General features: G+C 37.3%; 1 long non-coding RNA gene across 10 annotated transcripts; it reads left to right on the top strand.

Annotated features, from left to right (window-relative positions):
* Window positions 1-3,787: 3,787 nt before the first annotated feature.
* LOC141633201 (uncharacterized) lies at window positions 3,788-14,086 on the top strand. 10 transcript variants are annotated; one of them, XR_012538012.1, is made up of 11 exons: window positions 3,789-4,010; window positions 4,153-4,254; window positions 4,454-4,512; window positions 4,693-4,745; window positions 5,449-6,130; window positions 6,346-6,458; window positions 6,709-6,798; window positions 6,997-7,096; window positions 7,334-7,393; window positions 8,895-8,947; window positions 13,944-14,086. It is a non-coding gene; the product is annotated as an uncharacterized LOC141633201 (long non-coding RNA). The 10 variants fall into 10 exon arrangements; XR_012538007.1 differs by lacking the exon at window positions 13,944-14,086 and adding an exon at window positions 9,768-10,093; XR_012538010.1 differs by lacking the exon at window positions 13,944-14,086 and adding an exon at window positions 9,573-9,761.
* The last annotated feature ends 1,751 nt before the right edge of the window (window positions 14,087-15,837 follow it).

Here is a 15,837-nt window from a genome sequence, read left to right as displayed (position 1 = left end):
ACATATTTGAAGATCTGGAATCCAAGCACACAGAAAGGTTTGTCTTCCAGGAGCGGTATCTCGCCCCATCTTCAAATGGCAACAGAGATTCTGCAACAGTGACTACATAGGCATCGGAAATAACGAAACTGCTATCGACGCCTGCTAGAGACGATCTCCAAACAGTTGAGCAAAATATTGGACTGAATTTGTAAGACACAAACAAGGAGCATGGAATAATGGTTAAATGTAGATTATACTTAGTAATGGTACAATTTTTGCCCCAAATACCTAAATAAATGAGATGGGGAACAAAAAAATCATACTCATAAGAGTATAGATCTGGAAAAAGCTTAATAAAACTGGGGACAGAGACAAGGAGGCGTCTCTTTATCCTCTTTCTTTGTTTTGATTTTTCTTCTCCTGCATTCAAGCGTACTATTTGTTCTAATTTTTTTTTTTTTTTTTTTTTTTGATTTCTCATCTCTCTAGACGATTAGACATAGTAGAAATGGTATTAAACAGTTTATAAATAAGAATGGTGCTTGTATTACTGATCAAAACCTCATTAAGCAAGAAATATCCGAGGAGTTTAAACTTAGGTTTGCGAAAAATCATCTTTGTAACTTCGACAAGAATGAGGATTTTAAGTCTATTTGTGGATTAATTACAGACAGACGAAGATAACAGATATCTTACAGGTAATATTAGTAGGGAAGAGGTTAAACAAACAGTGTTTAGTTTAGCTGCAGATAAATGCCCAGGTCCCGATAGATTTCCTGCAGAGTGTTTTCAAAAATACTGGGATATTGTAGGAAATTCTGTCACTAATGCAGTTTTAGCATTTTTCCATTCTGAAAAATTACTAAAAGAAATAAATCATACTTTCATAGCATTGATTCCTAAAATTGAAAATCCTCATACACCAAACCATTTTCGCCCGATTAGTCTTTGTTCAACAATTTATTAAATTATTGCAAAAATCTTGGCTAATCGTCTTCGAAGTGTCTTGCATAAGATTATACACCCGTTTCAAGGTGCTTTTATACCTAATAGATTCATTTAAGATAATATTCTTTTAGCACACGAGATTTTCAACTCGTTTAAACGTAAAAAAGGCCAAGGAGGTTGGATTACAATCAAATTTGATATGGAGAAAGCATACGATAGACTAGAATGGAATTTTATCGAGGAAACTTTTAAGCAAATGGGTTTTAATGCTAAGTGGATTTCATGGATTATGGCATGTATAAACACTGTTTCTTACTTAGTGTTAGTAAATGGAACACCGGGAGACGTTTTTAGACCCACTCGAGGTATTCGACAAGGAGACCCACTTTCGTTATATATATTTATTATGTGCGCCGAGATTTTAGCAAGATCTCTACAAAAAAAATAGTGATGTTAGCTCTAGTGATATTGGTATTAGAATTGGATCCGGGGTGGAGAAAATTTCGTTTCTCACTTTTGCGGATGACACTATCATTTTCGCTAAAGCCTCTAACCAGAGTTGTAGAACTATTAAGTCTATTTTAGATAAATTTTGCACGATTTCCGGACAATTTGTTAATTTTGACAAATCCACTTTTCAATGCACTAGAAATATTGAGCGTTCTCTTCGTGAATCCTTTAGAGGCATTCTTCATATGAACGAGGAAGCTCATTTGGGTAAGTATTTAGGATATCCTGTAATTGATAGAAGAGTGACTAGAAATACTTTCGAGAGCATTAGTCAATCTTCTTGCACTCAATTATCGAAATGGAAAGCGAATTCTCTATCTCAAGCAGGTAGACTAGTTGTTGTCAATGCTAACTTAGCCGCGAAGGGAACTTTTCAGATGCAAAGCTTCCTCCTCCCTTCATCGATCCATAATAGATTAGATAAAATTAATAGAGACTTTCTTTGGAATAAGAATCCTTCCCAGCGTTCTCCTAATTTGGTTGGTTGACATAAAGTTTGTTTACCAAAGTCGGTTGGTGGTTTAGGAATTAAATCTTCTGAAGCAGCTAATAAAGCTCTTCAAATGAAACTTTTATGGAAAATTTTTATGGATAAGGAAAGTATATGGGTCAAAGTGGTATCTAAAAAATACTTGAGAAATTGTTCACTCTTTGATCATAAGCCTAATTCAGCCTCTTCTTGGCAATGCCGTAAACTAATGAGTCTTCAGACTCTATTTAGAAAAGGACTGAGATGGCAGGTAGGTAATGGTAGCAACGTTAAGTTTTGGTCTGATAATTGGGTTTTTCACACCCACTTACAAGCAGTATGGTTGATGATGATAGTAACCGCGATCTTAATCTTTTGGTTAAATATTTCATAACCTCAGACAAGCAATAGGATGTTTGTAAATTATCCAATTTAGTGAATAACGATATTGTTAATCAGATTACTAACATTCAAGTTCCACATAATGATATTCCAGATACCCTCATTTCGGGGTTGTTCGTCGATGGAAATTTCTCTACCAAAACAGCAACTTGGTTAGCGCAAGGTTTGTTCGATCAAGCTCTTGACAAATGTGAATTTCAGTGATTTGGAAATTGAATATTCTTCCTAAATTAAAATTTTTTCTTTGGAAAGCCTGTGTTGACGGCCTTCCAACGAAAAGTAGACTTCTCAAGAGTCATATTGATGTCCCACCTCATTGTGTTCTGTGCAACAATCCTATTGAAAATAAAGATCATTTCTTTTACGAATGTCCCTTGATTGGGTCTGTCGTCCAAGACCTGAACATTATTAGTTTCAACGAGTTTTTGTCAAATTATAATACTATTACAAGTCAAAGTTTTCTAACGAAACATAATTATATCAAGGATTTAAATCCAAAAGATGATTTCATTAAGATTATTTTTATCACAAATTCTCATTATAGACGGACACTATCCGTCTATACGTATAGACGGATACCATTTTTCCTCACAAAATACCCATTTGTCATAAAGTGGGAAGCACATGGGGGGTGCCCCACCTTGTCCCCCCTACCCATTTTATTAGAGGTCTTTACCCGTCTATTCGCTCTACCCGTCTATACCAAGACCTATTGTATTTTTATTTGGTGGAATGCCTGGTTTCATCGAAATGATATTATATTTAATAATGTTAATTTAAGTATCAGCAGACTTATTACTTTATGTAATAATAGTACTAAGACCTGGAATGTGACTAGATTTAAGGATCTCAACAATCCCGAGATAGAAGAATCAACTAGAAACAACTCTAGTAAGGAAGAAATTTGGTGGGAAAAACCTAGAAACGGTTTCCTAAAGCTAAATTTTGACGGATCAAGAATAGAAGGTGATAAAGCTGCTTTAGGATTCTATAAGAGATCACAATGGTAAAGTCATTTTGTTGGGAGCAAAAAAGTGCGAATCCAATAGTATCCTTATTGCGGAAGCTCTGGCTTTAAAAGAAGGTATTTTAGTAGGTAAATACTTAGGAATCTCAAAGTTAGTTGTGAAGGGTGATAATTTATGTGTTATTAACTCAATTCGAGGTACTTGGCAAATTTCTTGGAAAATTTCTAGTATTATCAAGGATGTAAAATTAGACCTTCATCTTTTCGATGAAGTGATAATTAAACATTGCTTTCGTGAAGCCAACAAGGTTGCTGATTTCATGGCTACTATTGGACATTCATGTCCAACTCTTCAAGGTGGTCTTCAACTTACCTCCCTCATTCGAAAAAATTGGAGTTGTATACACTGTAGTTATGAATAGTGTGCACCAAATATCAGCCGTTGATTTCTCCCTCACAATCCTAGCCTTCTATTCTGCATTTATACCATCTTTTATTCCCTGCCCTTCATTTAACATTCCCCTTTCTTCTTTCCTTCTGTCTGCTCACTCAATCTCTAACCTATCTACTTCACGCCCTCACGCTCAATCGCAGTTTCGCAGCTTCCTTGTTCTTCAATTCCCATCCTCATCTTCTATGGTTCTCGTTTCCATCTTGCTGCTCACTCTCACTCAAAATGGCGAATTCTCGATTACCATCTTCATCTACCTTTACATCAGTTCAATTTTATGGGTATTTAGGGTTCCGCATATATTAATCATAATATTCGTGATTTTTGCCCCTTCAATTTTCTGGGTTTTTAGCGTTTCTCGTATGTTAATCGTAATATTCATGATTTTTACCCCTTTTTTGTGTATATTTATTTGGTGGTTAGGAATTGCAAAATGACATTGGTTTGTTGAACCCACCATTCGAGTTTGAGAACAGAAAGCACAAGTTCAAGCGCCTTTTTCAATCCCCCAGCTCTTTCTTCATGGTCAGTTTTTTTTTCCCCGTTCTTTTTTTCCTTTTTTTTTTTTTATTTTGTTTGCCTTCACTTTTCATCTTCTTCCTCTACAATTTTTGGCTTCACATCTTTTAAAATGTTCTAGCATTAATTCATTTTGTTGTTTATCATTTCCCTAATTGCGATTTTGTATGCCATTTTTGTTCTTTACTGATGATTGAGTGTGCAGTGGACATGAGCCTTGGGCTGCAGTTGGCGGGGTGAGTTGAAGTTTATGCACCGCCTAAGGTAATCCTAGAATATTCGAGTATGAAATTGGTTGTTTTAGCTGTTCCTTCTTTTTCGCAAGTGTTGCGGTATTATATTGAGTTCTTGGTTAGTAATTGGTTGTTTTAGGTATTGTATGAAATTCGTTTTTGGAGTTTATTCAGTTCCCTAATTTGCTGATTTCATTGTTTTCTTTTTTAGCTTCGCAAACATGCGTCTGGTTGGGAGTTCGGCTAACAAGCTTGTCTTTGAAGGTATCTGTTCTAATTATATTTTGATTTGGGCCATTATTTTCCCAGATGAGTTAAAGTGTTCGTGTTATTGGTGTTGATGCTTCATGCTTGTCTTATATTATTTATTATAATTATCATTGGTAGTTAGTGATTCTTTGGTTGGAAATTAGTTGTTTTGGGTGTGATTTCGTTATTGTTTGGGTATTATAATGATTTCTTGGTTGGAAATTAGTTGTTTTTGGTGTTGTGTGAGAAGCGCTTTCGTAGTTTATTTAGTTCCCTAATTTGCCGATTTCATTGTTTTTGTTTAGAGTTTAGGAGCTTCTAATTATGCCTTGATTTTGCCCATTATTTTCACCGATTAGTTAAAGTGTTGTAGTGTTATTGGTGTTGATGCTTGTCTTGTATTAGTATATACAATTTCTTGCTTAATTATTGCTATTACAATTGTTATCTTGGTGCTGATTACTCTTCTTATTGTGATGCGATCAGAGTTGTCGCCTTCCCTTTATCGCTTTTATATTTACATTTTATTTAAATTAGCTGATTACTTTTGGCATTGAGTTGGTTAGATGAAATCTCTTTGTGATTCAAAAACAATGGTAAGGATGCCGCAAACATTCGACCCCTTAGTCTCTATTGGTGGGCTACATTGTTTTATCTTATTTCTTATCTCTAAAGTTTATCTCACCAGCACTTTTGTGGATCTGGATTTCATGGTCAGGTACATGGCAGCTTCCAGCACAGCTCGTCATAGTTGTTTACGAATTTGGTGTCGTTTCCTGGGGTTGGCTTTTATTGTGCTGAACATTACATCTTGCAGTGGAGCCATGAAGTCTTGGCTGCTACTCGGTGATTGTTTCAGTTTGTTTATGTGCGTTTAAGTAATTTACACTGGGTGCATCTTGGTAGCCTGCGACGTGCCATAAGGTATGTGTAACCTATAATCACCTGCTCAGGTACAGATGGTATTAGGACACATCACTTTACCTAATGCTTTGCTATTTTTTTACAGCCTTTATGGCTTCTGTTTCGATGTAGGTTTATCTAAAACCTCTCAACCATACATTAATTGCTGCTTTTTGTAAAATAATGCTTTGCTATTTTTTTCCAACCCTGTGTGCCTCTTTGTAAAACAACAGCAATAATAACAGCTCCTGGCCATTGTGTTAGAAGGTACTACACATAAACAAATATACTATACACAAAATGTGTTAGAAGGTAAGACACAAAATGTACTATACACTAATTATCCCTTATCTTTGTTGATTATTACTTTTATTCTAAGCTTCCTAGGTTGGAATTTACAGCTCCTGGCCATTGTAGTTCTGGCACAGATGGGGGTGACAGTTTGATCCCGGCAGCACTTGAAGGTTGACGATTGAATCGGTGGTACCAAAGCACAGGTAACGATTTCGCTAACCTAATGTCTGTTGATTTTTCCCTTGGCCAATGCTGATTTATTTTACCAACTCCATCTTCGTCATATGTCTGCTGCTGCACTGGTATCTTGTGTATATGTGGTAACGAGGCATAGGTCTACTGGTTGGGGGGGGGGGGGGGGATTACGTATTGCGTTGTTGTGCATCGATTTTATACAATGTGGATTGCTCTTTTTCAGGCTGACTTTTAATATGGTTAACATTGCACATCCGGCACAGCCATAGAAAAACGGCTATTTGATACTGCTAGCTCGTGCATATCGGCAATATCATAAGCGACACCAAAACACAGGTGCTTAATTCCTTTGTCTAATATCTGTTGTTTTCCATTTTGGCAATTGTTGATTGGTTTTTCTATTACCGTTGCCGTTTTGGTTACTTTTACTGCCCAGTCACCTGAGAATATATATTCACATGGCATTGACTGCCGTTTAGGTGAGCCCTGGGAATGGAATTTCTGTGTTTCACTCCTTTATGTCGCTTTTATATTCTGTTTTGGACTTAATTTCTCGAATAGATCTTTAACATGCTAAGCATTACAGTTTAGGCGTGGCAGAGGCAGATAGGACTCTCAAGCTGTTACCTGCTGGTGCTTTATGTTTGTCAACCGCATTGGTGGCGCCAAAGTGCAGGTATTGGTCTCGCTGCCCTAATAGGCACTAGATAGTTGGCTTGGAGTTGACTGGCTCTGACATTTCCATTGACGTTGTTTTCCTTTCCTGGGGCAGTATTACATGTATATGTGGTTGTAGAGTACTGGGCTGCCGTTTGCGAGGGGTCTGGGTATGGGAATTGTGTGCCATTATCATAAACTATTTTTTTATTGACAGGTAGATGTTTCGGCTATATCAGCCTAAATTTGGAGGTGCTGGATAGTGGAGAATCGGTGCAGCCAGGGAGGGCGCCAATTTGATTTAGGCAGCGTTTAAGGTTTTCCCTCGTACACCGTGATTTTCTTCATTTGTTTATGAGTAGGAGCTTGTAGAATCTTGAGGCTAAATATTAGCTTACCTGTACTGTCTTCAGGCTGCTAATTGGCTAACTTAATTGGCTTGTCCCTTAAGCTTTGAGTTTGTTTCCAGATTACTGGTTGTATCCCTTAATTAGGCTTTAGTTTGTTTACGATATTAGATTTCGTCTTAACCCTAATTGTACCCTGAATTGCAGGAGTGGGGTGCAGGTTGGCTGCGAAGAGATGATTCTGGATTTGTTTGCGTGTTTGTCCAGGTGGTTATTTCGTATTTTTGATTCATGTTTTGTTGGATTTTTCAAGTGATTTAAAAATTTCCCCTGCCTATCTTAATTGGTTTGATTTCTTTTCTCTCTTTCACTCTCTACAACCATGTCTAAGCAAGTTCGTATTCCAATTAAGTTACTCTTAATATGATTACTGGTTGTTTCGGTAGTAGGTCATTTGTTCTATTGATTTGATTGTCCATAGTTTTTGTCGTTTGAAATTTTTCATAGTTATTTGATTTTTGTTGAGTTTGATTGTCTGTCGTAATTCTAGTGATTAAGTGTTGTTTATCGTTATACCGATAGATTGTGATGAGACCATCGTGTATAGGAATTAGTGAGCAAATAGATGGAGGACTTCTTTTGTTCTAGATGGAGGTGGGGAGTTTGAGAATACTGAAACTTGGTGATATTTGAGTAGATGACATAAAGCATCATCTCCTCTCTTTTTTAGGTATATGGTGTGCGCGGAATTGTTTGTGTTTTTTACCCTTCGTGAGGGCCTAGATACTTTCATATTTTTGGGGCGCGATTTTATCTGGATTGTGGCGATCAGTAGATTTGGAGGGCAAACCCCAAAGGAGAACTTTTCCAATAGCATCTATTGTTTGAACCATTTTTGTTAACTATCTTGATTTTAAGGTAGTTGTATTATATTTTACTAAATTTGATTACATTTGGTTAAAGTTCAGGTTTATTGGTTGAGACGAGGTAAATTGGTAACAAAATGTGATTGCGAATAAGTTTTTTTTGGACCTTTGCCATTAGTTTTGGGCTGATTTAGTCAATGTTTGATGAATGAATGTAAATAGGTTTTGGTGATATAATTAAATTTGGTTAGCTTTGAAGTTTCTTGGTTGAGATAAGGTGAATTTGTCGGTCATGCCTCGCAACTCGATGTAGTGATGGTGCTACAAAGGACATGTGTCATTTTAAGATGATAAGATTGTAGATTTTGGCTACCGACCTAAGTGTGGAGTTGACCTAATAGGCCTAACCTCATCACCATCAGAGGACCAGGCACCACCATAGAGTTCACACTAGCTATAGTTGAAAAGTTTTTAGGTCGCGAAAAAAGCAATCGAGCTTGCAAAGACCGTGCTTGAAAAATAATGATTTGCACGTTAATCTTGAGTTTGGATGAAATACGAGTGGCAAGATGAGCTATATAGTGTCATTCTGTGTATGAATAACGTGTCATCGGAGTCATGCTTCAGTGGTTTACCGACCGTGGTGTATGAATAAAAAGCTTGTCTAGAACATGTTTCAGTCATGACTTGTACCTTTATGTTGCATGATTGCATTTCCAAGTACTTGGTGGTTTCTAGGCTACATTCACTCTCACTCTTGACTCCGACTCTGCTCATAATGTTGCGATAGCTCGGTTGCCAGGCCGTATTGGAAAAAAATTATCTGGGCCTGCATTCGGAGTATTTGTTACCTTCCTTTTATTGCTTTATAGATTTAGATATTTTTGTTGTTGTGGTTGCAGTTGTCCCTAGTTGCGGAGTGAGAGCTTCAGCTCAGATCTAGAGGTATCTAGAGGTATTGATTCTGACCCTAATTATTCAAATTCCGCTTGATTGTGTTAATTCGTTTTTCGTATTCCATTAGCGTTTTTTCGTCATTGTTTATTATTTTTATCTTTGATTTCTGGGTGGGTTGGTGGATTACAGATTGCAAGTTTTCATACGCAGGATATTTTCCATTTGTTTGAATGTGGAGCTGTATTTTTTTGAACCTCTGGATGCGTTAATTTTGTACTTAAGTGAACAAATCTTTGCCTTGTGATCTGTAAAATCATTGTTTGGTTTAGTCTTTGTTAGGGTATTTTAATCATATTTAAACAAATGACTCAGGCGGTGGAAGTAGTGCTTAAAGCCCTTACATCGGCTCACTCAATTTTGTTTATGAAATGGAGTTGTGACATGTTTCGGAGCATCTTATAATTTTGATGTTCAAAGGCTGAAACTTTCTTAGGAATTCATTAATGTCTAAAGAAATGCAGAGCTGACTTGCTTAGGTGGTTATTACTTATTAGTGATAATTTTATTTAACCTCGACTGAGTTGTAGATATGTTCTAATGATAGTTGTATTGTCTTACCTGGTCGCCGTCACAGCTTTAACTGTTCCCATTGACATGTAAGTTTTGGCTTATTTTAATATTAGGGAGCTGAGCTGCTGTGTGATAGTCTCGCATGTTAACCTAACCCAAGTTCTTGAATATTTCTACTTCAACAACAAACCGTGTTAATCGGTTGGTATAACATATTTGACAATCTCATACAAGTTGTTTTTGTGTATAGAATACTCTTGCTAGCTCTACTTGTGACTCATTTTCCTGTTTTGTTCCTACAAATATAGTGGATGGAGTGATGAATGTGAGCGAGCCAACACCGTGGAACACGATGTTGAGTAAGCTATGGTCAATCTGAGCGAGAAGTGTCACTGTCTGTTAAATTAAATAATCACTCTTCACCCCTTATCAATGCTCTGTGTACTTGCTATGAAGGTTAGTTAGAGGCCTGGGATACTTGGTAATATTTAACGAATTGGTGCAAAAAACTGGTTTGTGTAATGCTATGGTGACACTTCCATTCTTGGGTTTTTTATGTAATGCTATGGTGACACTTCACGGTTTGTAATCGTCTTATAATTCAGCAATAGTTAGTACCTTGTTTCTTCACTAATTATGTTCTTCTCAAATGTAGTTTTTACCTTTTAAAGTAGCAATAGTTCTCTTGTTGGACTATTTTGTGTTGCTTGAGATGTACGTGGAACTATAAAGTTGCGCGGAAGGGTCGGCTACCTTCCTGACAGCCATCCTCTATCGACAATTTAACATATTTCCCAAAGTTAATTTTATCGTTGTAATAGAACTATATTTGTACATAAATTAATAGCAGGATGTAAATCAATTCATAACACAGATGCTACATATGGCTATCAAGTTCTTGTTATCAACTGGCATTATGAACTCTCCAAATCAAATGTTCAATTTCTAAATCAGTACTTGGTAGGAAAACATAGGAAGCAAGCCTTGCACAAAAAAAAAACCGACCAAACGGCCAACATATGAGAAGTTTTTTGTATATTCGTGTTCGTTTCATTATGGTTTTTGGTTTGGTAAATTTATTTGATCTTATAATACATGTTTATTATTCCAAGTTTGGTTGTTTGGTGTGTGAAAGAGATGGTTTATCGAAGAATCAAGCATTCATAGCCCTTAGTTGATAACAAAGGCTGAACAGTTTCGTTCTAAGTAATATTAGCTGCATTGTCATGACTCATGACCGTATTACAAATATTAATGGTGGACTTTTTCATCATTTTTGTTGGACCTAGCTTAGTACTTCACAGTAATCAAAATTTGAATTATTTGTGAATTAACTTGATATTTCTTAACATGTAAGGCTAACTGTATGTGAGCTAGCTAAGGGTCGAGCCATTTAATGTTGATGATGTTTGAAACTCCTTGGTTTAGGTGTTTTATGTACAGTCCAGTGTTGCATATGTGTGTAGTTCCGCAACTAAATTTCCATTTCTATGCGTTTATATGTGCTCGCCTCAACGGTTTTCCAAATTGCGGATCGGGCGCGGGCATCAATTAGTAATGAAAAAGATTACATCAAACACTACTATCATAACATGAACGGGACAATAAGTAAAAATCTTTAATTTGTTTACACTTCAATAATTAATTAATTAATTGTTTAATTTCAATATTTTACCATTCACGGGCCTGTTTGTAGTCCACTGTTGTGTATAATGTAGTATTTAAAAAAATATTTTACCATCAAAACTACATGTTCTTTTGTTTGTGTGGTGTTCTACCCATATATGAGGTGAATGTTTTAATCAAGTAATTGCAAATGTATCATGTCCTAGTCATTTGTTTACTTATTTCATTTCTGGGTGCCTCAATTATTTATTTACCTTTTTATTTTAAAAAAACCTTTAATGGGTAATTTCATATACATTCAATTTGCTCTACTTGTCCTGTAATATTGTGGTTCACTCCTAGTCAAATAATAGTATTCCCCTCATGTAAAATTATGTACATTATATCATGGTTATGTGGAACAAAACGCATTTAAGTTATTCTTTTTTATCACTTTTTCGCCTTTTTTCTTAGCATTATCGTTTATAAAACTACCAAATTAAAACATAATCTCTGTCAAATATCATGATACAAATTGTTCTACATAGGTTAATGTGTACCTCCGGCCAGTTTGTCAAATAATTAGGTTATCATGATATAATGTACTCCATAATTTAACAATTTGTAAACAGAGAAAATAATATAATAAGTCACCTATAAGTTACTTATATTATGGATACAACGAAATATGGAGTCTCACTCTCGCATTATTGCAGACAATTCTAGGACTTGTTTGGTTGCCATTCAAAAACACATGAATTGTAATTCATGGGAAGTGTAAAAATAGCTAGTTGTTTGGTTGCCCAAATTCACATGAATTGTAACTTCCTAGGAACTATAATTCCTCCATAATGAAGGAAGTTGCTTACCTAGGCCCCCATAGGTAAGTGGAAGTTCCTATGGAATTGGAGTTCCCACATCCAACCAAACAACTTTTCCAAATTCACATGAAATAGAATAGCATAGTAATTGGATCTTCCTAGGCATTGCAATTTCCCATTGTGAACCAAGCGACTATAGGATAAACGTCTCATAGTTATGGAATCGTATTTGTATTTTATATTTTATGTAGGATTTTGACTCTTTTTAGTGTTTTAGTTTTATTGGAAAACAAAGAATAAAAGAGACAACAAAGAATAAACGTCTCTTATTAGCATGTTATAGAAATATATCAGCCATATATTTCGGATATATGGGGATATATTGTAGTAATGTTAAGATATTATGTTGTATATTTTAGATGTTCTGTTACCTTTCTTCTAGGATGTAGATTAGGGTAGTTTTGACTATTATTGTTAGATGGTGTAGTATATAACCAAAGCTTGTAACCCTTTTTGATCATTAATTTTATTCGTGCTGTTAGCTAATCTTTCACATAATTCCTTTTCTCAGTTTATCATGGTATCATCGGAGTAGGTTTGATCCTTGCATCCGTCACCTTTAAATTTTCTCATTTTTTTCAAATACATCTTCAATCTTCATAATGACGAAACTCGAAAAATCCGGTTTCGATAATGGAAAAGGGAAAGTCAGTGGTGCCGAAAATATGGGTATACCTCTGTCATCCCCCATATTCCTATATCCTTCAGATAGTTCGAGTCTCAAATTGACTCAGACAATTTCCAATGGTGATAATTACGATCTCTAGGCTGATGCGGTGAAAAACGGGCTTGACGCAAAGAATAGATTAGGCTTCATTGATGGGACCGTAAAGAAACCCGAGGGATTCGAAGAGGATAATTATGAAGTGGTGGCTTGACGTCAATGCAACGCCATGATAAAGCCTTGGTTGAGGAATGTGATAGACGAGAAGTTGCATCCAAGCATTGCTTTTTCTGGCACTATTGTCGAGATTTGGAAGGAGCTAAAGGAACGGTACGCAGCCGGAAATGCTCCCCATGTCCATCAACTCAAGACTGATTTGAGAGAGTGCAGGCAGGGGAACCGTTCCGTTGTTGATTACTATACCCATCTGAAATCAATATAGGACGAGTTAGCCACCTATAGCCGTGTTCCATTGTGTACTTGCGGTGCCGGAGCATAGTTTCTTAAAGAGAAAGAGGAGGAGAAGGTTCATCAATTCATTATGGGGCTCAATACCGCCTTGTATGATAATCTTCGCTCCAACTTATTGATGGATGATGACCTTACTTCTCTCAATCGTGTTTATGCTATCGTCTTGCGAGAGGAGCGCCACAAGGCCATGACCCGTGTCCGAGAGGAGCAGACGAATGAGGTTGCCATGAGTGCTCATACTGGAGCAAGTCGAGGTCGTGGCAATACTGTTACTACCCAGGCCGAGCAAAAGGAGTATGAACCACCGAGGTGCACTCATTGCAATAAGTGGTACCACACGGAGGAGAACCGCTGGGAGAAACTCGGGCTTACTGGTAGAGGCAGTGGCGTGGAGGCTGTGGTGGAGGCCGTACTAGCAGAGGCTCTGGAAACAATCACCAGGTTGTTAATGCTGCAACAACCAGTGAAGAGGAGTCCTTCAAGAAGGAGTTCACTGCCGAAGAAATTGAACAGTTGCGGACTCTTCTAAACCCCAAGGTGGAAGGTAACGGAAAATAAACAGGTATGCATCATGTAAATTAAATTTAAGTGAATAGATTCTTGATAGTGGTGCGTCGCATCACATGATGGGGTGCCGGGATGTACTTACCAGCCAATGGCAGGGGGCGCCGTCGAATGTCGGGCTGCTGGATGGTTCCACCATTGTAGCAAGAGAACACGGGAAAGTTGTGCTCAATAAATTTTTCAAGCTCAAGGATGTTTTATATGTTCCAACGTTAACCTGTTATCTTATTTCAATTCCTGAAATTATTTGTGAAAATAATTGCTTCGTGACATTCACCTCTGATTCTTGTATAATACAGGATCAGTCTTTGAAGACGGAGATTGGACATGGTAAGCTACGAGACGGTGTTTATTATTTGACACGAGTTGAGGAGGTAGTGGCACGAGTGAACGTCAATGAAAGTCGGGTATGGCATCGAAGACTAGGTCACCCTTCAAGTCATATTTTTCCGTTTTTGAGCAATTTAATTAAGAAACCTTTGTTTTGTGATTCCGAATATGTTTGCGACCCCTGTTGCCGTGCAAAACAAACTCGTTCCAGTTTTAATCTTAATAATAAATGGCATACAATTTTATTTCATTTGATTCATTGTCATATATAGGGACCATATCATACCAGTAGTCTATCCGGGGCACATTATTTCTTAACTATCGTTGATGACCATAGTAGGAGTGTTTGGGTTCATTTGATGAAAGGCAAAGGGGAAGTTTGTGATTTGATGAAATTTTTTGTAAAATGGTACACCCCCAATTTAGAAAGCAAGTCAAGGTCATTCAAAGTGATAATGGTACCGAATTTCTCTTTGGGCCATTAAAACATTTCTATAATGAAAATGGTATGCTTTTCTAAACTAGTGTAATTGACACCCCTCAACAAAATGGACGGGTAGAACGGAAACATAGACACCTCTTAGAAAAGGCGAGGGCACTTCGTTTCCAAGCCAACCTGCCTATCGAATTTTGGGGGGAGTGTGTATTAACGGCGGCTTATCTCATCAATCGCACACCTACTAAAGTTTTGGATGGCCGAACACCCTATGAGTTACTCCATGGTCACGCTCCTAGCTTTGATAATTTACGCGTCTTAGGTTGTATTGCTTATGCTCATAATAAGCAAAGACCGAAAGATAAATTTAAAGAACGAGGTACTCGATGTATTTTTATTGGTTACCCGAAGACTCAAAAAGGGTGGAGAATGTATGACTTAAAAGAAACGTCTATTCGTTTCAAGAGATGTTCAGTTTTACGAAAATATTTTTCCCTATTTGGATTCGACTGAAACACTAATAGCGAACACACGTGTAACCAATGATGATATACCAGACCCCATCATGGACCTTGCGTTTGGACGGCCCAACCAGGAATTTGTTGTTAATCCAACTTCCGAAGTAACAGGGGAAACATGGTCTCCCTCGCAAAGAGAAACAGAGTAGCCTTTGGATGACATTATTGCGACAGAAACTACTACATGAGAAGGAGAAGTTAGAGATACTGTCATTGAGGGGGAGAGTGAGACAAGAGTTGAGGAAACGAGACTTGGTCGAGGAGAGTGACAGAAGTTTGAGCCCTCATGGAGGAAGGATTATGTTTGCAAATCAACTCGTTTCATGTCTCCGAACAATGCTCACCTGTCCCAAACTCCGTCATCTATGAAAGGTACTCGCTATCCAATAATTAATTATGTCCCAAGTAGTTTTTTTTCATTGTGTCACAGAAATTTTCTTGGAGCCATTGATGCGGTTAGAGAACCGAGAAATTATTTTGAAGCCATGAACACTACAAAGAAAAGGTTCCATAGCGACGGATAAATCCGTCAGAAATAACGATATACCGTCGCAAATATAGTATTTGCGACGGATATGCGGCGGAATTACCCCGTCGCGGATAATCGTCATAAAATAAAATTTTACGATGGAAATTCGGTAGCAACTGAATCCTGCGATAGACAGAGGCGTTGCAGAATTCCGTCACAAAATCTCTACCTGCGACGAAAATTCCGTCGCAAGACATTGTTCATGCAGGCCACGTGGCCTCTAAAGTCAAAGCCATAGTCAACATCTGCGACGGAATTTCCGTCGCAAATCACTGTTCATGCAGGCCACGTGGTTTCCAAAGTCAAAAATATAGTCAAGATCTGCGACGGAATTTCCGTTGCAAATCACTGTTCATGCAGGCCACGTGGCCTCTAAAGTC

The sequence above is a fragment of the Silene latifolia genome, chromosome Y (genome assembly GCF_048544455.1).
Source record: "Silene latifolia isolate original U9 population chromosome Y, ASM4854445v1, whole genome shotgun sequence".
NCBI lineage: Eukaryota > Viridiplantae > Streptophyta > Magnoliopsida > Caryophyllales > Caryophyllaceae > Silene > Silene latifolia.
The sequence above is the reverse complement of the archived record's forward strand: the minus strand, read 5'-3'. Positions and strand labels throughout refer to the sequence as shown.